Source organism: Diabrotica undecimpunctata, chromosome 4 (genome assembly GCF_040954645.1).
Source record: "Diabrotica undecimpunctata isolate CICGRU chromosome 4, icDiaUnde3, whole genome shotgun sequence".
Classification (NCBI taxonomy): Eukaryota; Metazoa; Arthropoda; class Insecta; order Coleoptera; family Chrysomelidae; genus Diabrotica; species Diabrotica undecimpunctata.
Window position 1 is genome coordinate 159,727,544 of NC_092806.1, and position 24,787 is coordinate 159,752,330.

Here is a 24,787-nt window from a genome sequence, read left to right on the forward strand (position 1 = left end):
CTTTTGTTTATAAAAAAATAAACATTTGATCAATTTTAATAGAGGTAATAAAAAAAGATGTGTTTGTAGGTTACTGTATGGTTACTGCTCTTTCATACATGACCCAATGTTAAGTAGGTATACTATACTCCTCTCCTATCGGTATGTAAGTAAGCAACTCAGATCGGTAAAAGGTGGTGGTGGGAGTAAGCTTTTGAAACCTCTCGTAATTCTTTGACTCTTGTATTTGTGTATCCATTTGCAAGTTCCGAAAGGTATTAGACGTGGGTCGGAATATCTTTATCTCTCGTTTTTATCATTCATTCATATATTTTCGGTAGTTCTCTCAGAAAGTTAGTGTTTTTTATGTCTTTAAGTGTTGTTGAATTCGTGTTTATATATCTAGTACGTGAAAATTTTGTTGTTACTTAAGGAATATACTTAAAAATCTTCCCCAGAAGGTGAGTTTGACTTTATTTTTTGTTTGAGTTAGAATCCAAGTAATGTTTTGATATTTAAGACGATTTAAAAGTAGGTGTCATGTTTTTTAAATATTAGAAATTGATTTGTAATTTTGACATTCTTTGACCATTTTTCTTAAGTTTACTATTGAATGAGTTTATTTTAATAACAAAAACATTATGCCAGCATTCACTTAAAACGAGTTTTTAAGTGTTTTTACACTCGACTTGGGTTCCTCAAGATGTTGTTTGGATTGAGTAAATATTTAAAGGTGCTGTTATTTTAATAGACATCATAAAATTTTTGTTTATGTTCAATGTAATATTAATATTAAATATTGGTGCTTGTGGTAACTGTTGATTCCAGATTTCGTGTTGTTTCTTTTGTTTTTTGGTATAGCATTTTGAGTATTGCAGATGAGTTTGTGAGTGTAGTGTTATTGTTTATTTTAGAGATCTATAATTTTATTGTTAGCACTATTACATGTACTTTGTCTTTTTACGAGATATTTTCCATAAATAAAGTTTATTTGCTTACAAATTTTTAGTATCGTTGAAAAACGAACTGGTTCAGTTGAAAGATGTAATAAAAATATTAATCAAGTGAGTAGGTAGATAAGATACTGAAAGGTCATCATGGTTTTTCCTTAGAAATTAAGTTGTCTGTTTAATATTGATATATCGATTATTTCGTTCTACGTTAATTGCTGCATTTAATTGCTTATAATCTTTTAAGTTCTGTTTTTTTTTTCAAAAAGTGTCTTATATTTATATAAAGTTAAATAGTGGTACAGGGAAGTTATACTTAAACGGGCTTTACACCAACAATAAATTCATGAAGAAATTCATGAAGTCGCTTCAAGGTCAAATTTGACGTGTGTAAAGCACAATTTGACATCCAATTTTGCCGTGAATAACTTCATGAATAAATTCGTGAAGAAATTGACGAAATAGAACATGTTCTATTTTTCACATTTATTGGACGTGAATTCAGTGTCACCAACCTGTGTAGATTTGGCGCGAAGTAGGGATAATAATTATTTTGCTTTTGATTATTGAACCATTTGAACCAAATTGAACTTTGCATTTTTAAGTCGTGTCAAGTAATAGTTATGGAAAAGAGGTAAGTTTAATATTCTATAATAAAAGACTGTGATGTGGGTATTAGTTAAAATAGTTAGGTAATGACTGTGAATATTGATTTACACGATTTTATTAAAAGGAAAAAAACCATGTATTACAATTTAACCTACATCTTACAACAACAAAACATATATATCTGTCTCTTGTCACCGTTCACTCTCGGTGGACACTGTCATGGTAACTTCGGTGGTATTCAGCCATGGAGCGGTGTGGCTGTTACATCCTCCCCCTTTGCACCACCCTGGCGACTCGCGGGTGGGGCAACAGAGTCTAAGCAGGAATAGAGCTCTACAGGACAGCAATGACAACGTTTTGGTCGGGGTTGTCTACGTCTGGCAATAGGGTCAGGTTCAGGTTCAGCTTCAATTTGAGCAAGGTCATCTCCAACAGGGGGGCCCATTTCGCTATCGTCTAACCCAAGGGTCAAAGACTCTGGGCAGGAGACCAGTGGAGCAGGAGGGTCGGCTTCTGAGGATTTCACTGGACGACCTCTTCTACGGAGAGGTTGAACTGGAGCAGGGCACGGATCTTCTGGATCGGCATGGAAAGGCGTCAAGGCTGAGACATGATATTTTCCAGCAGGAACATCCGGAGTGTCGATGTGTGAAACTTCATAGGTTGTAGGGGACAGCATTTTGGTCACCTTGTAGGGTCCGTCACGACGCGGCGCGAACTTCGAAGTTATGGACTTAGACGCGTCACTTAGTATATGCGAATCGACTAGCACAATATCACCTACTTCGAACGAAACCGAGCGGCGATGGCAGTCTTTATACTTCTTACGTCTATCTTGGGATTGTTCATGTGTCTCGCGGGCTTCACTAAGAGCTTTACTCAAAGTTATTAGATAGGGCGTGATTTGTGGCACGAAGTTGTCCTTGGCTATGATGCTTCGAAAATCACGATTTGCATCATCAGGAGTTCGTAACTCGCGACCGAACGTGAGGTACGCGGGAGTGAAACCGGTTGAGTCGCACTTCACAGTGTTCATCGCGAACCGTATAGCGGGTAACTTTTCAGACCAAGACGAATGGTCATTATTTGTTAGAATAGCTAACTGAGTTTTAATGTCTCTATTTTTTCGTTCGACGGGGTTAGCTTCCGGGTGGTATACAGGTATAAGGTTCTGTTGGTACCCAAAACAATGCGCCACTTGCTGCATTACCGCACTCACGAACTGAGTACCGTTGTCACTGACGACTCGACGAGGGATTCCGTATCGTAAGATTATGTTGTCTATGAAACACTTGGCGCAGGCAGCGGCAGTAGCAGATTCTAACGGGAATAATTCTACCCAACGACTAGCAGTGTCTTCCACTACCAGAATCCATGTATAACCTTGAGGAGAGAGGGGCAAAGGCCCAAATAAATCAATAGATAGCACTTCAAACCTCTGGGACTGAACAGGGGTTTGTAGGAGACCAGCGGGTTTGAGGTTAGAGACTTTATAGCGTTGGCACTCAAGACATTTACTTACATGGTCAGAGATAATTTTCTTCATTCCAGGCCAATAGTAGCGTTTTATTATTCTTTGATATGTCTTCTCCACTCCATAATGACCAGCAGTAGCGGAATCATGGTACTCATGCAGTATGTGAGGAATACGTGTACTAGCCGCTACCAATTGGGGCTCTTCTTCATCTACTTCAGGAGTATAACGGTATAATATCCCATTGTTCATGATATATCCTCTTTCTGCCCACCTCTTGAAATCTACACTTGTGTCAGAAGAGGGATCTTCTAAACATCTAATAATCTTGGCAACATCTGGATCATTAAGCTGCTCTTCTCGAACATCAGCAACACTAAGAGTTGGAAAATCTACTCTTACTAGATGAACTTCAGCTATGATGGGAACTTCTGTCATGGGAGGCCTTGATAGAGTATCTGCGATTAGATTTTTTCTTCCTGTGATATATTCTATTTTTAGGTCATATGGCATGAGCTCTAAAGCCCATCGAGCTAACCGTCCAGTAGGGGACTTTAAGGTCATTAGCCATTTTAAGGCCTGGTGATCACTTTGCACTATTGTAGTAGCGCCTTCTAAGTATCCTCGAAATTTCTTCACTGCCCAAACCACAGCGAGAGCTTCTCGTTCTGTAGTGCTATAGTTTTGTTCAGCAGGAGTCAGGAGTCTCGAAGCATACTCTACAGGTCGTTCGTTCTCTTTCTCCCCCTGGAGAAGACATGCCCCCAAAGCATAATTGCTAGCATCTGTACGAAGTATATAAGGTAAATTGCAGTCAGCTTGTCGTAGGATTGGGGCGGAACACAATAATTGTTTCAGACATTCAAAGGCCTCTTGTTGTTCTGCTCCCCAGGTCCATTTCACATTTTTCTTGGTTAAATTCGACAAAGGTTTAGCAACATGGGAGAAATTTTCGATGAATCTACGGAACCATGAGCATGTTTGCAGGAATTTTAGCAGTTGAGTAACATTTAGGGGTGGTGTCATGTTTAATATGGCAGATACTTTATTTTCACTTGGCCGGATACCCAAAGGTGAAAGGATGTGTCCGAGATATAGGACTTCCTCACAGGCGAATGAACATTTTGCTCTATTTAGACATAATTTAAATAGGCGCATCCGGTTGAATACTTGTTTCAAATCGTCTATGTGATCAGAGAAGGATGGGGATAATATTATCAGATCATCTAAATAAGCTAGGATATTCAGATTTTGAAGACCAGCACGAAATTTATCAATCATCCTTTGGAAACTAGCGGGACTGTTACACATACCAAAGGGCATGCGTGTGTAACGAAAGGTGCCAAATGGACACACGAAGGCTGTTTTGTCACGATCAGCTGTTCGTACAGAGATTTGATGATAACCATATTTTAAGTCGAGGGTAGTCATAAATCGGGTTTCCTTTGCTGCATGCAAAATATCTTCAATACGTGGCAGAGGGTACTTATCTGCACGTGTTATTGCGTTTAAGCGTCGATAGTCTACTGTTAATCTGATACCTCCATCTCTCTTAGGCACAAGTACCACGGGTGAAGCATATGGGGACTCACACTCTTCGATTATGCCTTGAGCTAAAAGTTTATCTAGTTCCTGACGCAGTAATTGCCTTTTGGGCTCTGACATACGGTAAGGTGGAACAGATATTGGTACATCATCAACCAATACAATGGAGTGTTCAGCATATGGAGTAGGGTCTATATTATATACGAATAAATCAGAATTTTCCTTAACAATGTTGTTAAGATTTAATCTTTCTTCTACGGATAGAGAAATTCCTTCATCTACTCGTAGTTCTAAATGAGCAAGAGTAACGCTATTGACCTGGCAAGGAGAGCTGACCTGAGCTGGATCTGGAGCAAATGAGTAGGGGATATTAGGGAAATCACCATAAAACCATGAGTCATTAGGAATGTCTAGAATGATGTTAGCTTTTCTTAAGAAGTCTGCCCCCAGTAAGGTACGACTATTTGTGTGTGTGGGCACAGAAATTAAGGAAATGCTATGAGAGCGGTTTTGTAAGATAACAACTAAATCAAAGACCAAAACAGTAGTAGAAGTAGTCCTACCATCCGCTAGGGTCATGTCTACACTTTTTGTGGAAAAGGGTACCTCATCCTTCAAGAGGATATCTCTTAGCTGAGAGCCAGCAATACTGCACTGTGCTCCCGAATCAAGATAACAATGACCTACATGACCTTCAATAGTGACCTGAACAATGGGTTTAGTTGATAGGTTTGTGGCAAAATGTTGGTCGACATTAACTGTTTCAGCAAGCATAAATTCAGATACTGCTGAGGATTTACTGGATGATTTGCATTTTGGACAATTACTCTTAATGAATCCAGGAGTCTTACATCCATAACACGAAATCTGATTCGAAGTGGAAAAGGTTGGTTTAGGGCTAGTACGAGAAGTTACTAGAGGAGGATTAGGTTTGGGCTCAACCGAAGATTTTCGAGAATCTGCTTCCCTGGTTCTGACTGCGGCCAATTTTCGACATTCATCCTTCACGTGACCTGGATTTTTGCAAAAGCTACACCGTACCCGTTTTGATTCGTTTTCGTTTTTAATGTTTATTTCCGGATTTTCATACGATTCTTCAGTTTGCCTAGATTCTTTTAAGAGTTCGCTAAATGTATTGATCTTATCACGTGCTACTTTTTCACGTATTCTCCTATGCAACAAACCGTATACCATATCTAATTGAGTGGCTTCGGTTAATGTATCTGCCGGTAACAGCTATTATCGCGCGCGCTTTGCATACAAAAATGTCACACGGAGTTTTAGCATCTTGTTCCGTCGAAAACAGTTCCCGATACACTCTGTAGGGTGGTTTTTGAGGTCCAAAAGTCGATCGTAATAAATTAATGGCGTTGGCCCACGTGTTTACCGTACTTTTAACACCTTGAAACCACGTGGCGGCGAAACCGTCTAGCAGCATGGGTATACCCTTTAATGCGTTCGCGTCCGATACGTGGGTGCACTCTTTATAGATCTCGACCGCATCTATAAAAGCTTTTACATCAGCCCCCTTTGATCCATCGAAGCGAGAAGCGCATTTTGCTAAACTACCTGAGTCCGAAATAGGCCTTGTTATTGTATTTAATAAGGCTTGAAACTGTTCGCTTGTTAAATTTACCGAAGACATTTCTGCTGATGTTGATTCGCTTGAACTAAAAACCGTCGTCGACCTAAGCGAATAACTGTGTTTATCGTTTGTTGCCGTGATTGCAAGTTTAACACAAAAATAGTAATAAAAATTAAAGGCTTACAGTTTCTGTTGCTTATTTCTTGTAAATACCCTTGAATGGAAGCTTGATATTCCCACAGGATGTTTCTGAATGGCCTAGTGGAAGATTGATATTCCCACAGGATGTTTTGAATGGTCTGTAGTGGAAGATTGATATTCCCACAGGATGTTTTTGGATGGTCTGTGCGGAGTTTCCACAGCAATCACATACACAGTAGATTTATTGTTGTGAAGCACTAAACTAAGTGAAAATGTCCACTAATCACCTTACAATGGCGGGAGCAAAAACACTTTTTTTCTGTTCACAATGAAACTTTACGATTTTCACAGTACGAACTACACTTTAAACTATTTTGCCCAAGTTGGGTGCCAGTTGTGATGTGGGTATTAGTTAAAATAGTTAGGTAATGACTGTGAATATTGATTTACACGATTTTATTAAAAGGAAAACCATGTATTACAATTTTACCTACATCTTACAACAACAAAACATATATATGTCTCTTGTCACCGTTCACTCTCGGTGGACACTGTTATGGTAACTTCGGTGGTATTCAGCCATGGAGCGGTGTGGCTGTTACAAGACAGAAAATAATATTATGTATTTTTTTTTTAGGAAAAACATACAATTTCGAGACAGAAATCTCTAGTTTTATTAAAAAATTGTTTACTTTTCTCTTTCTTACATCTTTTTTTCAAATATTATTTATTTAATGCTTTGAGAATATATTATATTATATACATGATATTTTGGAAGATATTCCATTACAAATACGAAGAAACATGTTTTTCATGCATGATGGTGCTACACCACATTACACAAGAATTTGTAGAAGGTGGTTACATGAACATTTCCCTGATAGGTGGATAGGCCGGGGTGCGGATGCACCGATTCATTGGCCTGCTCGTAGTTGTGATCTTAATCCAATGGACTTTACAGTATGGAGTTATTTGAAATCAAAAGTGTATAACACTCCAATTAATACAATAAATGAGTTAAGAGACAAAATAGAACAAGTATTTACCGATTTACAAACCGATCCAGTAACATTAAATGGATTAATGCGTTCGCTAAATAAAAGAATAAGATTATGTATTCAACAAAATGGAGGACATTTTGAACAGTTGTTGTGAAATATTATTTTCGCCATTAATTAAATGTTAAGTATTAATTAAGTTTTCCATTAATTTGTAATATTATTGCTAACACAAGTGTCAATTCCAAAGCATACTTGATGAATATTAAGAAATGTAACGATTACAATAAAATACATGTATACCTTCGAGTTTAAATAATTCGAAAACGGTGATATCTATCGAAATATTACAAGCGCACCTTTTTTGCGTAGAAAAGTCTAAGGAAACAATTTTTAAAATATGTAAAAATTAAAAAACATGTGACGCAATAACCCCCACTTACCCTCCAAAACTACCCTGTATTAATATAGGATGTGGTAGGTGGTGACATGAAATTAATTATCCTAATATCTTATAATCACTCCCAAAATATGAACTCCGTATTCAAAACCGTTTGGAAGATATTTGAAAAAATAAGAATTTCAATTCACCCCTTTAAAGGGTTGTATCTCCCTTATTATTGTTTTATAAAAAAGTGTACATAAAGAAGTACCCTTATTTTTGGACATACTATGAGCTCTAGAAATTAATGTACATAATTCTGGACCACCTTGTATATAGTACCTAAATATTTGTTAATAAAAGATTATATAATTCTACCTTTTTCTTCACTCCTATCTTTTACTTGGTCTAGTCATTAGGTAAATGTTTTTATCATCTTGAAAGTTTAAAAATTGATTAAACAACATTTTCCAAGAGATATGGGTGCTATTGATTTCTGAAACAGGAAAGGATGGTTTTCTTTGAAATGCCAAGTATTATAAGATTGCAAAATGAAAAGTATGGAGATAGTAGCTAGGTTTTCATATTCGACTCATGATTCTCAAAACCAGCAACTTGCAAAAAAGAGTTATAAATCATTAATTATCCAAATAATATCAAGGATGTATCATGGAATTCTAAAAATTTACAATAAATGCTCTAAATACATCAAAGATTGATTTTAAATTCTGATACTCGCTGGATATATTTTCTTTTTGAACCCAGTATTGGATGGAACCGGTATCGATAATTCTGTATTATTGATAGGATTGTTAAATTAAGTTTGCATCGAGTCCATTGATCTATTTTTTAGAACCAGATATGGATTATTCTATATTATTGATAACGTTTTAAATTCACATTCAGAAGTCCACTGAAACAATTCACTAAGACATCCTGAAATTTTGTATAACGAATCCCAGATATGTAACAAAATGTGTATGGAAGAAGAAAGTTTCCCATTTTAGTCAATGGAAGTGGCTGTACAGTTGAAATGATTCAATTGAAAAATCAAAGTGGAGACAATTTTGAAGATGAATTGCTAAATAAAGACATTATTGAACTTAAGTTGAAGATGTTTGAGAGCCCTATAAAATATTTTTGTTATGGGAAAACCTCAGAAGGATCATTAATATACATATAATTTCTTTATAAATTTTTTATTAAATTTTTCTTTAAATAATCTAATTTTTAAACCTAATAAATCTATTTCTTTTCAATTCATGTCTTCTGCCAGTTCCATTTCTCTGACATGTTTCTGTTGTGTTCTCTTCTCTGCTTTTTCGACATGAAGACTTTGGCCTGCTACTAATTTTATTCTTTCCTATTAATTCTTCTTACTCTTATACTTTATTATTCATAGTTTCCTTCCAAAGTTGACTATCTTTCTTTAAAAATGCAGGATTCCATATCCTACGAATAAAATCTGTAAATACAATTTTTTATTTAGAAAAAAATAGTTGTTTGTGTATAACAAATATTAAAACTAGCTTTTATTCCTGTTATTATCATTCTTCATTTACCATTTAAATTATATTATATTTAAAAATGATTGTATTTTTATATATTTAGTTTAGTCCTACCCTACCCTACTATTCAATAAAGCAAATTGTAATATGTTAGACAAATTATTAAAATTGTAAATAATCAGCTCACAAACTAGTGGTAAAGTATTACTGGTTTTTTTTATTTGTTTTTAAGTATTCATTTCTACAACTTCTCTTTTTGATTAGAATTGTACACATCTCAATATTCTAACAATAAACATACCCATTTATTTTTATTAGGTATCTCTTGAGAATATATTATGAATAGTGGTTAAAAGATTATAAAAAGTATTGTACCTTTCTTTCTTCTTTACTTCGACTTGGTGCAGGCAGGTATTGTATTTAAATAAAGGCTTTCATCATTCTAAAAGTCACAATGAATTGATTAACATTTCTGCTAACAGCAGTTAATTTTTAGTATGTAATGAATGCTAGATTTTCTTGTTCTATCATACAAAAAAAAAATTACCGCTTTTTCTGTTTCTTTAGCTATGTTGTCCTTATTAAAGTTATTTGAAATTATCTTCTGTGTCCAAAATCAACAGTTTTCACTAATTACATGTAATTTCCACTAATTTTTACCTCTTGGTCAAGCTCTTACTCTTTACCAAATTCAGCGTAATTTTTTGTACAATCTTAATCACTATTTTCTTTTTAAAACGATATTGTTTTCTGATTATATTTCCAAATCCAAATTATCTTTATTCAAACAAACAACAATAAATAACATCCAATAATAAAACCATTGGTACTACTGAAATAATGACACTTGATGTAAAAATTTATTTGAAGTCAAAGAAACTTTTACATCCAAGAAATTCACGAATTTATTGACACAGAAATTGATGAATAAATTCATGAATTTCTTCGTGAATTTATTGTTGGTGTAAAGCCCGTATTAATCCAGCAGACCGGCATCTTTTTAAAAATTACCTGCTCACAAATATTACAGTTTATTGTTTCTGAAATTCTTGAGTACTTACCTGTCCCTAAATAATAACAATAGAATAGTTTTGTCTATTATTTACTATGTAATTCAAGTTACAAGTAGGTTTAGAAACCTTGAACAAATTGTCACAAACCTGCATTTATCACAGAAACGGACGTGATTTTCTGAATAGTAGAGATGATAAAGAAGTTATTTCAAATATTGTAAAATGGTAGTAGATATCCTTCCGTGGTCAAATTTTAATCCTCATGATAAAAGATCTCAGATGGGAAACTTCTTAGAAATAGTTCAGGAAATGAAGCTCGAAAAAAGTTAAAACCTCGCAATTTTTTCGTCCCGCATGGATTGAGTTAAAATTTTAACAGAAGGTAGGTGATAGCCCAAGGATCAAAATTTATATCGAACCGAAGTGCGCTGAAGGGTTTTAGGGGTGAAAACTACCCCTAATTGTCAAAAATTATAAAATAACATATTAAACCTGAATATGGGTAAGATTTATTTTGAATTAGTTAAATAATGATTATTTTATACTTTCGAATAGAGTTCCATCATATTTCAACCCTTAAAAAGCAACCTTGTTCTAAAAAAATGATTTCGCCTTGGATCGATTTGGATAAAAATTTGGATTTAGGCTCAACTTACCCTCTGCTTTATAGTTTATGTCATGCCGATGAACCCTGATTGTTCTTAGGGGTGAAAACTACCCCCAATTTTCAAAAATTGTAAAATAACATTACAAATCTTTGAGTGAAATTTGGTTTGGATTAGTTAAATAGTGATTTTTTTATACTTTAAAATGCAATTTCATAAATTTTCAACCTTTAAAAATCAATTGTTATGAGTGCTATAAATGAAAACAAGTTTTTGCCAAAATTTTGCAACTTTTCAATTTTTGAAAATCACCCTTTACAACATTGCAGTTTTTATAAACTAATTTAATAGATATAAATTAAAAAAAGTAAAATTAAATACAAAAAAATTTATCAACATAAAAAGGCACCATATATTCTTATACATTTACATAAATAGTTGAAAATATTTACATTTATAGGTAAAACAATTATAATATAAAAAAAATTAATTGGTTTTTTAACGTATTTCCTTCATTTTTAACGATAGAGTGTTTCTTCAAAAACGGTTTTGTAGAGGTTTTTAAGAGCTACAAGGATCTGTGATTAAATCTTTTTGGAACCCTTGGTTTTTAAATGGGGTGAGTTTAAAGGGGTCGAAAAAGATGGTGCTTGATCGTAAATCGATGCTTTAAACGGCTATATCTCGCCAAATATTTATTGTACAACAAATCTAAATGAAGGAAAATTTTAGTCATTAAAAAAGATACAATTTAGTACATTTTTATTTTTTTCATATATTCAGTATTTTCGGGGATATTTAAAAAAAGAAGGGTAAAAAATATGAAATTGTAAATCGTTTCTCGCTTTAAGCTATACTTTTTCTAAAACTAAGCATTTTAAATGGGTCAAACTTCTTGGACGTATTAACAATACACGTACAAAGAGAATTGCAGAAGGGTGAAGATCGATTTTAATTATGCGGGTAGTTAGGGGGTTGTTTTCATCGATTTTTTCGTAAAAAAAATGAGGTATTGACCTTATTTTCATCATAACTCACTCAATTTTTGAGCTAGAGTATTTTTTTATGATAGGTCTATTTATGCTCTTTAAAAAAGGTTCTATGAGTTTTCTTCCAAAAATGCATTATTTTCCCGATATTTGACTTTGAATCTTTCAAATTTGGCATTTGAAGAAAACCGCTGAACATTGATACGCCGTATTTCGGTTCCTATTATATCGCAAAAAAATTTTAAAAAATGAATTGTATTTGTTTTTTTAAAAGCTACAAATTTGTTCTCTACAATTTTTTTGATAAAATGCACCATTTTCGGGTTACTCGCGAAAAATCGATTAAAAACGTCGATTTTTTCGTCTAAAAGTTGTTACTTTCAATCGCGAATAACTTGAAAAATATCAGTTTTACAAAAAAAATGTATAGAACATTTTTTGTTTAGAATCACTTTTTTAATCGAAACCTGTGGTTAAAACGTAAAAAAATTTCACACCCGAGATGGGGTGGCAACCACCCCCAAGACTTTGGCGCACTTTGGTTTGATATAGATTTTGATCCTTAGACTATTACCTATCTTCTGTTAAAATTTCAAGTCAATCCACGCAGGACGAAATTGCGAGGTGAAATGCTTCATTTCCTGGACTAAAAGTAAGGATTAGAATTTTGTCATTTTATTTTTCTATACAGACAGAAGAGGTGTCTCCAGTTTGTCGATTTATAACGACTGAAACTTGTTGATTTTACGTAAAAAGTCATTTTTTGCCTATAAAACGTTTCTTATGCAGTTTGGAGAAAAATAATTAATATAAAAATTGTAGATCTTAAAATGTTCTTCAATTTGCAAGTTTCGAAATGAAGATACATAAAAAATTCACCAAGATAATCCAAAAATCCCTTAATTTTACAGTAAATTATAAATGTTAATAACTTTGTTTTTTGCATAATGACATGTAATATAACTTTTGAAGTATATTACGTATATTAAAAAATTGCAACATTTTATTAAAAAACAGTTTGAAAAAGGACTGACTTTTTAGCTTATAAACAATTAATAACTGACATTTTTATGTCAGACGCTTGTTAGTAATCTCAATCAAAAGCTGATAAAAAGCACATTTTCCAAAATAAAACAAAACATTCTATGGCCAATAGAGAACAAGATAGCATTTTTTTTTCTTAAGATCATATTTCCATTATTTATTAACATCAACAGCTGAGTATTTCAATTTATTTTTCCGAGTGATAAAAATAGCACAATTCTTATTATTTTGTTGAGCTATCCCAGATTAAAAAAATTTCTACCCAGATAGACCATATATAGACCCATATGCGTCTATATTCTTTGCCAAGATATTGAAAATTTTGCCAGCTCGCTTCAATTTGAACATCTCAGTTCTACCCTCCACTTTTCCGTGGCGTTATTTTACGAGTACCCCATTTTAACAGGTTATAACTTTTTACTCGTTCACTGTATATGCCATCTATAAGTTAGATCACAAAATTTAGATCTTCATTTAGAATCCTTCCAATTTTCAGCTAATATTAATAGACAATGGAAGTATGATTTTAAGAATAAAACGTTACGATTTTAAGAATAAATTGCTATCGTGCTTCCTATTGGTCATAGGTTTTGTTTTTTTTTTTTTTGGAAAGTGTATTTTTTCATCAGTTTGTGATTGAGTCTACATATAAGCGTGTGGTTTAAACAAAATCAATGTTATTATAAATGTTTTTAAGCTAAAAAGTCAGCCCTTTTTCAAACTGTGTTTTATTAAAAAATGTAATAAAATGTTGAAGTGTTTTTAATATACCCTAAAACTGAAGCTTCAAAGAAGCGATTGCAATTTGCAAAATACCTGTAGAGTCAATGTTTGGGCAAGTACAATTGCTTAAATAATAAACAAATTGAATAACTTATAAGCTATTTGGTCGATCCGTTTGAAAAGGTTCTAACATGAGGGGTAGCTGATGACAATTACGAGCACCTTCCCGTATGAGTGGGCTCAACGTTAGATTGATAAGATAATTAAATTTTAGAGATCAAAAATAAAAGGACAGCGTAAATTTTAGAAGTTTTAATGTATCGTTTTTTGAATTCAACATTTTTGAATTTCCTAATTATAGAAAATATTTTATAACGCCATGAAAACTATTGATTAAACAGAATAATAATAAATTTAAAAACGCATAGAATATGTAATATTAACAAAAAAAATGTGAAAGTTTACGACTGAGTTACATCCCCTTTATTTTTAATGACATCCCGTATTTCTTGCAATTTTTTCTTCAATTCGTTGACGGACCTGGCAGAATGTTTTCTCAAAGCTTTTTTCATTTCGCGCCACAAAGTGTCTAACGGGGACAAGTCAGGATTGTTAAAAACCCATTCAAGAAGTGATATGCCATGGTCTTCATTCCATTTTAAACTCTTTTTTGAGGTATGACAACCTGCGCCGTCTTCTTCTTTTGTCTTCTTGGAAGACAAAACCTTCCGCTGATTTCAATCTTTATGCTGTTTTGACAATCTTAGTCTATTTTTCCTTTGTTGTAATGTTAAAAGTGGCTTTTCCTTAACCTAAAATAAAATGAAATTGATTAAAAACAATTCGTATTAATTTTTCCAACTATAAAACTTACTTTGTAAGTACAAAATCCTAATTTGTGGGCCTCTCAGTGACATGTTGATATAGAAACGTGTCTTCCAATAACGTCACTGCATAAAAGCTTAACTCCATATAATTTGCTCGTCGATTTTTCACTATAATGCGTCCTAAGTCCTAGGTTTTGTGGTACCACTATAACTGAAACGCAAGACAAATTACGTAGATGGAAAGAATACATTGAACACCTATTTTATGACCAAAAAGTAGAACAATTAGAAGTTGACGGAGAAATCACGGGACCAGAAATAATGAAAGAGGAAGTTATTTATGCCATAAAACACACAAAATGTAGAAAATCTCCAGGACCCGATAATATTTCAATTGAACTATTGAAGATAATTGATGAAGATAATATTGATGTCTTGGTAGACCTTTTTAACTCCATATACAAGACGGGACACATACCCAAAGAATGGCTTCTCTCAACTTTTGTAACGATTCCAAAAATCACAAATGTTAAAGATTGCAATGACTATCGGACAATTGCATTAATGAGCCACACATTGAAAACCTTCCTTAAAATCATACATAACAGAGTCCACATGAAATTAGAACAAGAAATAAGTGATTCACAGATGGGTTTTAGAAAGGGTAGGAACTAGAGAAGCATTATTCGGAGTCAATGTTCTGACAGAACGATGTCTGAATATGAATCAGGACATATATGCTTGCTTCGTAGACTTTAAAAAAGCTTTTGACAGAGTTCAACATGAAAAGCTTTTAAGTATTCTTAAGACCAAAAACATAGATAGTAGAGATCTACAAATTATATCGAATCTGTATCAAAATCAGAAAGCAAGAATAAGGGTCGAAGGAGAACTGACAGAGGAAGTAAGTATACTTAGAGGAGTTCGACAAGGGTGCATACTTTCACCACTCTTATTCAACGTCTACAGTGAAGTGATATTTCAAGAAGCTTTATTGGATATTGTGGAAGGTATTTTGGTCAACGGAAATAGCATTAATAATATTAGATATGCGGACGATACTGTCATATTTGCAAGTGACATGGAAGATCTACAGTACATAATTCAACATGTATACAATGCGTGTAAAAGGTACGGACTGCAAATGAATCTCAAGAAAACGAAATCAATGATATTCTCAAAAAAACCACAAAATGTAGATAACCTGATCATCAATAATACAACGATCGAAAGAGTAACAATATATAAATATTTAGGAACGTGGCTAACCGAAGATGGAGATCGAACAAAAGAAATCAGATCTAGAATAGAAATGGCAAGAAACGCGTTCATAATATTGAAGAACTTACTTTGCAACCGTAACCTTAATCTAGAGATCCGAACACAAGAACGTTTTACGTTTTACGTTTTTTCTACTTTACTATACGGCATGGAAGCGTGGACAATAAAACAGTCTAAGAGAGAGTGGTTCGTTTGCAGCTCATTAGAATTATTCAGAAGCGCGGCCAATAAAATTAAGATAGCGATGATGATTTCCAACCTCCGATAGGAGAAGGAACCTGAAGAAGAAGGAAGGTTTTGTGACGACCGAACCTGTAGTTTTGTATCTTCTGACTATATTTCTTACACTATAGCCTGACAATTGCAACATATTCGCGATTTCCGAATTGATTTCCGAATTACCCTTACCATAAGGGTAATGTTTTTAATAAATATTAATAAAAATGTCATATTAATTAATATGGGAACTTACAAAAACATGCAGAGTATAATTTGTTTATTGTAATCGACTTAAACTGCAAATTCCATAGGTGGGACAACTGATACTTATGAGGGGTAGCTGATGACAATTATATGAAGACACACTGCTAATTTTGCTTTGTTTTTTTTATCAAACAATCGTAAAAAGTAAAAAATATAGTTTTTGCGTAAAAGACGTTTCGTATACATTTTAGAGAAAAATGGTTCAAATAAAAGTTATAGATCATAAAAAGTTCTCTATTTCAAAATTAAAATTCATAAAGAATTGACCGAGATTATTTCAAAAAACCCTTATTTTTGCAATAATCTATAAATGTTAATAACTTTGTTTTTTGCACAATGACATATAATTCAACTATTGAAAATTTGGTCATTTAATGAATTATTAAAGTGTGCTAAATTTCAAACGGATCGACCAAATAGCTTATAAGCTACTTAATTTTTATCCCCGAGATCGATTATTTAAACAACTGTACTTGCCCAAACAGTCAATCTAGAGGTATTTTGTAAATTGCAATAGATTCTTTGTGTCTTCATTTTTAAGGTATATGAAAAAAAATCTCACAATTCTATTAAATTTGTTAGTAAACAACAGTTTAAAAAAGGGGTGACTTTTTAGCTTATAAACATTTATAATAACTTTGACATTTTTATGTCATACACTTATATGTAGGGCACTCTAATTATTTTATATCCTCCGTTATTTATTATTTTGACTGGGCTAATCAACAATCAAGTAGTAAGATAAAAATATCGCTTGAAAATCAACTCACTCATCCAATACTAAATTTTGTTCTTGCAAAACCTCAAACTGATTCTCAGAAATGATTCTGCTGGTTGTTCCTGTGAATATTACCATATAAGGATAGAATATTAAATACCATTTAAAAATTCTTTATATAAAAAAACATGTTCACTGTATTTACCAGACCCACTTGTTTCTATCACAGACACACTTTTATGACTCATCTGGATGCCCGAGAACTAAACACACTTGATGTTCATTATAAATGAATAAACCTCATGATTTATGATTCAGAGTCCGTTATTCCTTCAACTTTTTTTACATCCACTGATCTAAAATTAAATGAGCATTAAATTTGCGTTAGGATAGTATTGAAAAATGTATTTTGGAAGTCAGTGACACCGACATTTTGTACGAACTAGGTTTATTGTAGGATAAATGTAATTTTTTCTGCAATTGTTGAACAAAGGAGAATGTTTGCTTGTCATTAATAAATAAAAATCGAGTTACGCTGAAGAATGTTACTTAAAACTTTGTTTTATTCTACGAAAGTCAGTCTTTCTCGCATTGGTAAACACCCCAATCGATAAATGAACCATGTATCGGCTTCTGAATGCATCGTTGCATTCACACAAATGTAAAAATAATTGTTTCCTATTTCGGATCTATTTTTTTCTTTGACGGACAAGTATAAAGAACCAACATTGTTTCTTCTGAAAGTCCTATCGCACAGTTTATTAAATTTACAATTTTAATGGATATCTGCGTTATTCCAAAGTCCTGAGAAACGATTCTTTACGCTTTGTTTTCTACGTGAAATTCTTGTTGACTATAGAAACATAAGTTTATTATTTTAATTGTTTTATTTGTAAATTCAGCGCGAATTATATAGAAAATGACTAAAAATTGCAGTATTTTTATATAGTGACATCAATAAATGACTAATTGGTAAAAGTTGAATTAGGTATATACCATATTAGTCATAATTGTTTGCGGATCTATTAACCAAAGCTAAAATTGTATAATATAAGCGGGATATTATCGAATGCATACCTAAAAGTACAGTTTATAAAATGCCTTTCATAATGTCTATATTTAGTAAGACGAAAATATTTATTTATGATAACAACGACTCGAGAGATTGGTTTCTTATGCAATAAATATGGGGTGCGCTAACAATCACGCGCAAGAAATATTGACATCTTTCTTTCTTGTCTTGATAAACATCAAGTCTACAGAAAAAATTACGTGGAGTAATAAATCAGGACTAAGTAAACAAAACATATACAGAGTGTATTACGAAATTTATAGTAAAACTTCTATACAATTTATTCGTTACTCACTGTTTGTTTGCTCACTACCCAGGTAATTCATACAGTATTGCCCAAAATAAATAGTACTGAAACTGAAACATAGATGTCTCTTTGTGCGCTACCAAAATATGGCTATTGGGCCAAATACGCCTTAATAAAATGTTGCTGAGAAAAAAGATACAGGGTGTTAAAGTTAATTTTTGTTTTTCGTTTTTTGCTAATAGTTTCCTTGTATATTTATAAATTGCTATCAAAATTGGCACAGAGGCATAATCTTAGACAAGAAATAGTATTTTATTTACAATTTTACGTTTTGTCATAGAGGGTGCCACGTGGATCATTCCTAATGATCAAATTGAGTCTAAACTTTTTCTGATGAAACTTTTTAGTAATTTTTATTAGAAAATATGACGTAAACATGGCTATCCACGAAAGACTCAGAAGACCGCAGAATTTACAGCAGACTCAACAGGGAAGCAAAGAAGGAAGTCACAAAAAGAAAAAACGAAATGTGGGAAGAGAAATGCGAAGAGATGGACCGATGCTTAGGAGGAACCAAAGTGACACAAGCTTGGAAATTCATAAAAAGTATTAGAAAAGAAAGAAAAGATGAGGGAAATATAAACCTGATTCAAAATAAAAAGTGGGAAAAATATTACGAAACGCTATTAACAGAAAGTAGGCACGAATTTATGGAAAGACCTGACCATATCTCAATGACAGAAAACTCAGAGGTGCATAAGATAAACAAAGAAGAACTGAAAAAAGAATTGAAACAAATGAAAAATGGAAAAGCACCCGGGCCTGGAGACATTCCCATCGAGTTGGTGAAACATGGACCGGATGCTCTTTTGGAAAGCATAGTGAATATTTTTAATAAATGCTTAATTGAAGGCCAAACGATTCCAGACGATTGGAATTTGGCCCACATTAGCCCCATTTATAAAAAGGGAGACAGAAAAGAATGCGGAAATTATAGAGGCATTAGCGTAACTAGCTCGCTGGGAAGGTTATATGGTCGTATATTGAAAAGAAGAATAGAAGAGGAGTATAAAGAAATTGAAGAACAAAGCGGCTTCAGAGCAGGAAGATCGTGCGTGGACAACACATTTACCCTTCAACAAGTAATTGAAAAACGAACAGCTCGAAACCTCCCTACGCATCTGGTATTTATAGATCTGGAGAAGGCTTATGATACAGTTCCTTTAAAACTCTTATTTAGTGTCTTGACGAAAACGGACCTTAGTAAAACATATCTAAAAGCAATACTGAACATCTATAAATGTCCTCAAAGCACTGTAAAAACAGGAAATACTTTCTCAAGGGTATTTACAGTAACGAAAGGCTTGAGACAAGGATGTTGTCTTTCCCCCACCCTATTCAAAATATATATCCAAGAAGCACTGCACCAGTGGAGACAAAAATGTGCGGGAATGGGGTTGAAGCTTAACAACCATTATCTGACAACGCTGTTCTTTGCAGATGATCAAGTACTAATTGCAAGCTGTGAAGAAGATGCAGATTATATGCTTAGAAAGCTCAAAGATGAATACGAAAAATGGGGGATGAGTATGAATATGTCTAAAACAGAATATATGCGAATAGGCAATGAAGACGAAGACCCGGATTTGGAAATTAGACAAATGAAAAGGTGCTACGAATACAAATATTTGGGAAGTATTATCTGCAGTAAAGAAACAACGGAACGAGATATAGACTATAGAGTGCAACAAGGCAGGAAGAATGTTCAAATTCTGAATTCGATACTTTGGTCCAACAAAGCTACTATGAGAACTAAAATGACTATCTACAAAGTAATTGTAGAGCCCATTCTTACATATGGAGCAGAATGTTGGCAAATGACAGTAAAAGGAAAGAAAAAAGTTGACACGGTTGAAATGGACTACCTAAGAAGAGCTTGCCGTATATCAAGAGTAGAACGTATACCTAATTCTGAAATTAGAAGAAAAACAGATAGAATACATACAACTTCTGAAAGAATAGAAACTAGACAGTTAATATGGTATGGACACGTACAGAGGATGGACGACAACAGATGGCCAAAAAGAGCTATGGAATACAATCCAAGTAATAGAAGGAAACGAGGAAGACCAGCCAAGTCTTGGATACAAGGTGTTATGGAAACCATGAAAGATAGAGCCATTGATGAAGACACCTGGAGAGATAGAAAAAGATGGCGATCGAAATGCGGGAAGCGGCAGAAGCTGTAGGATCCCCGCTTATATATATATGACGTAAACATCATTTTTACGTAAAATTGGTACTCTTGTTTAAACATGATAATTTCAACCGTTTTCGATAAAAACGCAGTCGAAATGCTTAGAGTCTTAAAAAAGGATTTCAAATATTATTTCATTTATGAAAAGTATGCTTTGGACTGTCAGATAATTGTTGTTGGTAAATGTCATTTGTTCAGAGTAAATTATTTTTGATGTGACAGTGTAGTGTAATTTTGCATTTTTTAAAAGTAATCATTACTTTTTTTGATTGAAATGCCTCGTCACAATCATTTTACTAATGAAGAAATGCGATTTAAATAACTATTGGGACATAGACTAAGGACAGGTTATTTGGACCAAAATATGGCTATTGGGCCAAATATGCCTTAATAAAATGTTGCTGAGAAAAAAGATACAGGGTGTTAAAGTTAATTTTTGTTTTTCGTTTTTTGCTAATAGTTTCCCTGTATATTTATAAATTGCTATCAAAATTGGCACAGAGGCATAATCTTAGACAAGAAATAGTATTTTATTTGCAATTCCACTATTAAATATCAAACTAATAAACACAGTTGCAACTAACGTAAGGTTTCCGTTTTGACGATAAATCAAAACTAAATACACTTTAACTTAAAAGAACTCACAAAAACTCAAACTAAATGTTCTACATGGTCTCCTCCGATTTCTGTCCTTTTCTAATTCTTTTTATAAAGGATTTTCGGACGTTAAAAAAAATATTATTCTGTCCCCTTATAAGATTAGCTGCATTTTGAATGTATCTCCAAAGTTCATCTCGTGTATTAATTTCATTGGCATAAACTAAGGACTTCATATTTCCCCAAAAATAATAATCTAGCGGGTTGTACTCAGGACTTCTTGGTGGCCATTGAAAATCACTGCCTCTGCCAATCCATCGTTGAGGAAATACGTCATTAAGATGATTTCTAACAGCAAATGAAAAATGAGGTGGCGCTCCATCCTGCATAAACCACATTTTTCTTCTTACATTCAGTGACAGATCATCTAAAATATCACTAAGAGTATTTTCCAAAAAGAATAAATAAGAATCTTCATTTAAATTCGGAGGAAGAATATAAGGCCCTAGTAGTTGGTCGCCTATAATGCCACACCAAATATTCAATTTAAACTCATGCCGAAAATGTCTAGCTTTAATAGCATGCGGGTTTTCTTCTTCCCAATAATGACTATTTCGCCAATTAAAAACCCCTCGTCTGGTAAAAGTTGCTTCGTCGGTGAACATAATATTCTTAATAACGTGTCTGTCATTGCTATGTTTATTCAGAATACGTTGGCAAAACTGTAACCGTCGTGGAAGATCTGTTGGAAGTAAATTTTGAACAGGAGTGAAGTGATAAGGATGAGGTTCTCTTTTTTTAGAATTCTAACAATAGACGACTGACTTACTCCTGTTGCTGCTGATAGATGTCGTGAACTTATTTCAGGATTTTCATCTACTCGAACCAAAAGTTCATCTTCTTGATTAGGTGTGATTTGTTTCGGTCGACCACCCCGATTTTTACTTGTGAAATGACCCAGTTTCACCTAAACTACGATATAATCTTGCAAAAGTTTTGTGATTTGGTTGCCTTCTGTTTGCGTATAACATTCCATACCTTCTGGCTGCCGAGCGACTGCAAAAATTTTCTTGTGCGTATACGCAAATCATATCTCGCAGTTCTTCATTAGTAAAATGATTGTGACGAGGCATTTCAATCAAAAAAAGTAATGATTACTTTTAAAAAATGCAACATTACACTACACTGTCACATCAAAAATAATTTACTCTGAACAAATGACATTTACCAACAACAATTATCTGACAGTCCAAAGCATACTTTTCATAAATGAAATAATATTTGAAATCCTTTTTTAAGACTCTAAGCATTTCGACTGCGTTTTTATCGAAAACGGTTGAAATTATCATGTTTAAACAAGAGTACCAATTTTACGTAAAAATGATGTTTACGTCATATTTTCTAATAAAAATTACTAAAAAGTTTCATCAGAAAAAGTTTAGACTCAATTTGATCATTAGGAATGATCCACGTGGCGCCCTCTATGACAAAACGTAAAATTGTAAATGAAATACTATTTCTTGTCGAAGATTATGCCTCTGTGCCAATTTTGATAGCAATTTATAAATATACAGGGAAACTATTAGCAAAAAACGAAAAACAAAAATTAACTTTAACACCCTGTATCTTTTTTCTCAGCAACATTTTATTAAGGCATATTTGGCCCAATAGCCATATTTTGGTCCAAATAACCTGTCCTTAGTCTATGTCTCAATAGTTATGACTCACCCTGTAGAAGGGAAAATAGAAGGCAGACGCGGCCCGAGTAGACGACAAATGACCTGGCTGCGCAACATCAAAGATTGGACAGGATTAGACTTTCAAAGTTTAATAAGGAAAGCCCAAAATAGGGAAGACTTTGCAGAGGTCATCGCCAACCTTTGCTAAGAGGACGGCATCTAAAGAAGAAGAAGATTGTTTAAACAATTTTTATAAAAAAAAAATTAACGATATTTTTGTGTCGATTTTTCTATTTGATTCTTTTTGATTTTTTTAGTTTTTTTTTGTCCTCATAAATAAATCATTTGTTTCATAAATGACAGCAATTTAAATCCCTCAGGAATCAAACTATTAACAAGTTAAACTATTTTTGTACACACTGTATATCTGTTCCATTAAACAATTTTGCCAAGGTTCAGCTTTGTTCAACAACAGTTATCCAATATAACGTAACTACCAAGATATCCTGTTAGATATTTATTATTATTATTATTACGCAATAACCAACACTTATTTACCTTCAATATTTTTTTTGTAATAGATAATATATCCTAAGAAATTAATTCAAAACACTAATTTCTAGTACAAAAGTTTTAAACTGGCCGCTCCCTAACATTTACATTCACTTTTTGCATTCTACAGGTTCTGAACTATCAATACATGAAAAATTATTCGGTTTATAGGCCAGATGCAAATGTTCGTTGTTAGGAATTAATCTAGCTACGAAAAAGCAATAAAATAGCTGTTTTTTTTATATTTACACAAATATAATCGCATAACAACTAAAGGTTATTATCGGGGGGACATGCACAGGCAGTCAATTTGGTATTAGCCCAGTCTGGTTATACAAAAATCATCGATTTCACGGCAAAATGTTTCGCAGATATCTGAAGCTTTTAAGACATAGGTGGGGGTTACTAGATGACGAATAGATAAAAAGATACTCCTATTTTTACCTTGCGTTTTTTTTAAACAATAATTTATGGTCAGAATTTGATTTTTTATCTATAAGTTTTTTCCCTTATAATTTAAATAAACAATATTTATACCATTTTTTTTATATCAAGAATATCTTTACTTTCCCGTTTTTTCAATTAAAATTGATAAATAATTTACGGAGATATTTGCAAAAAAGCAGTTTTTTTGCACTAATTTATAAATTTAATTAATTTTTTTATTAACAAAACAAAATGTTATTAATACATTTCAACATTGAGGAACTACCGTCCTTTAAATTTGTGCGAAATTTCTCCCCGATCGGTCAAATAGTTTAAAAGTTATTCAATTTGTTTTTCCCTGGGACTAATTATTTAAACCATTGAACTTGCCCTATGAATGATGCTAGACACATTTAACAAATTTCATAGGATTCTTTAAGACCTATACTATCTCAGAAGTTAAATGAATATTAGGTTTTCATCGAAATTATTTACAAAATAAACGTTTGAAAAAGGGGTATGTTTTTTACTTATAAACAATTGCAATAACTTCCACATTTTTTAAGCTACAGACTTGTACGTACAACCATTAGATAGCTGGTAAAAAAACTCACATTTAACAAAAAAAATAAACCTTCTATGAACAATAGGAACGAAGTTAGCGACAATTTTTTTGTTAATTATATCTCCATTGTTTATAAACATTAAGAAGTAAAATTTGCACAAATTTTGAATGAAAATCTAAACTTTATATTGAATTTTATAGCTATAAAATTCATCCAATTTTTCGAAACTTAAACCTTTCGAAACGAAGTTACTTTCGAAAGATCGACATAGGAAAGTGGAGGGGAAACTGTTTTAGCTCCTCGCTGCAAAATTTAATATTATGGTTACGGATTTATCATTCAAAAGCTTCAACAGTTCTGTAGGAATTTCATCAGGTCCATTTGCTTTTCCATTTTTAGCGTTTCTTATTGCGTATTCTACTTCTTCTTTCAATATGTCTGGCCCAGTTGCATTGATTATCTGAGTTAAGTTGTTTCTATCGTCTTCAAATAATTCATTCAGGTATTCTGTCAATCTTTTTATTTTATTCTCTAGAT

At 33.1% G+C, this 24,787-nt stretch overlaps 1 protein-coding gene and 1 long non-coding RNA gene across 2 annotated transcripts in view; one reads left to right on the forward strand and one right to left on the reverse strand.

The window, feature by feature from the left end:
* Nucleotides 1–167: 167 nt before the first annotated feature.
* The window catches only part of LOC140440346 (uncharacterized), a 176,143-nt gene continuing 151,523 nt past the window's right edge, over nucleotides 168–24,787 (forward strand). The window contains exon 1 of the mRNA XM_072530795.1: nucleotides 168–440. The gene's annotated coding sequence lies outside the window, so the exon portion shown is untranslated. The remainder of the gene's footprint in view (nucleotides 441–24,787) is intronic.
* On the reverse strand, nucleotides 8,847–10,000 carry LOC140438544 (uncharacterized). Its single transcript, XR_011950559.1, has 3 exons — nucleotides 9,719–10,000; nucleotides 9,547–9,613; nucleotides 8,847–9,115 (listed from the first exon to the last, which is right to left on the reverse strand). It is a non-coding gene; the product is annotated as an uncharacterized lncRNA (long non-coding RNA).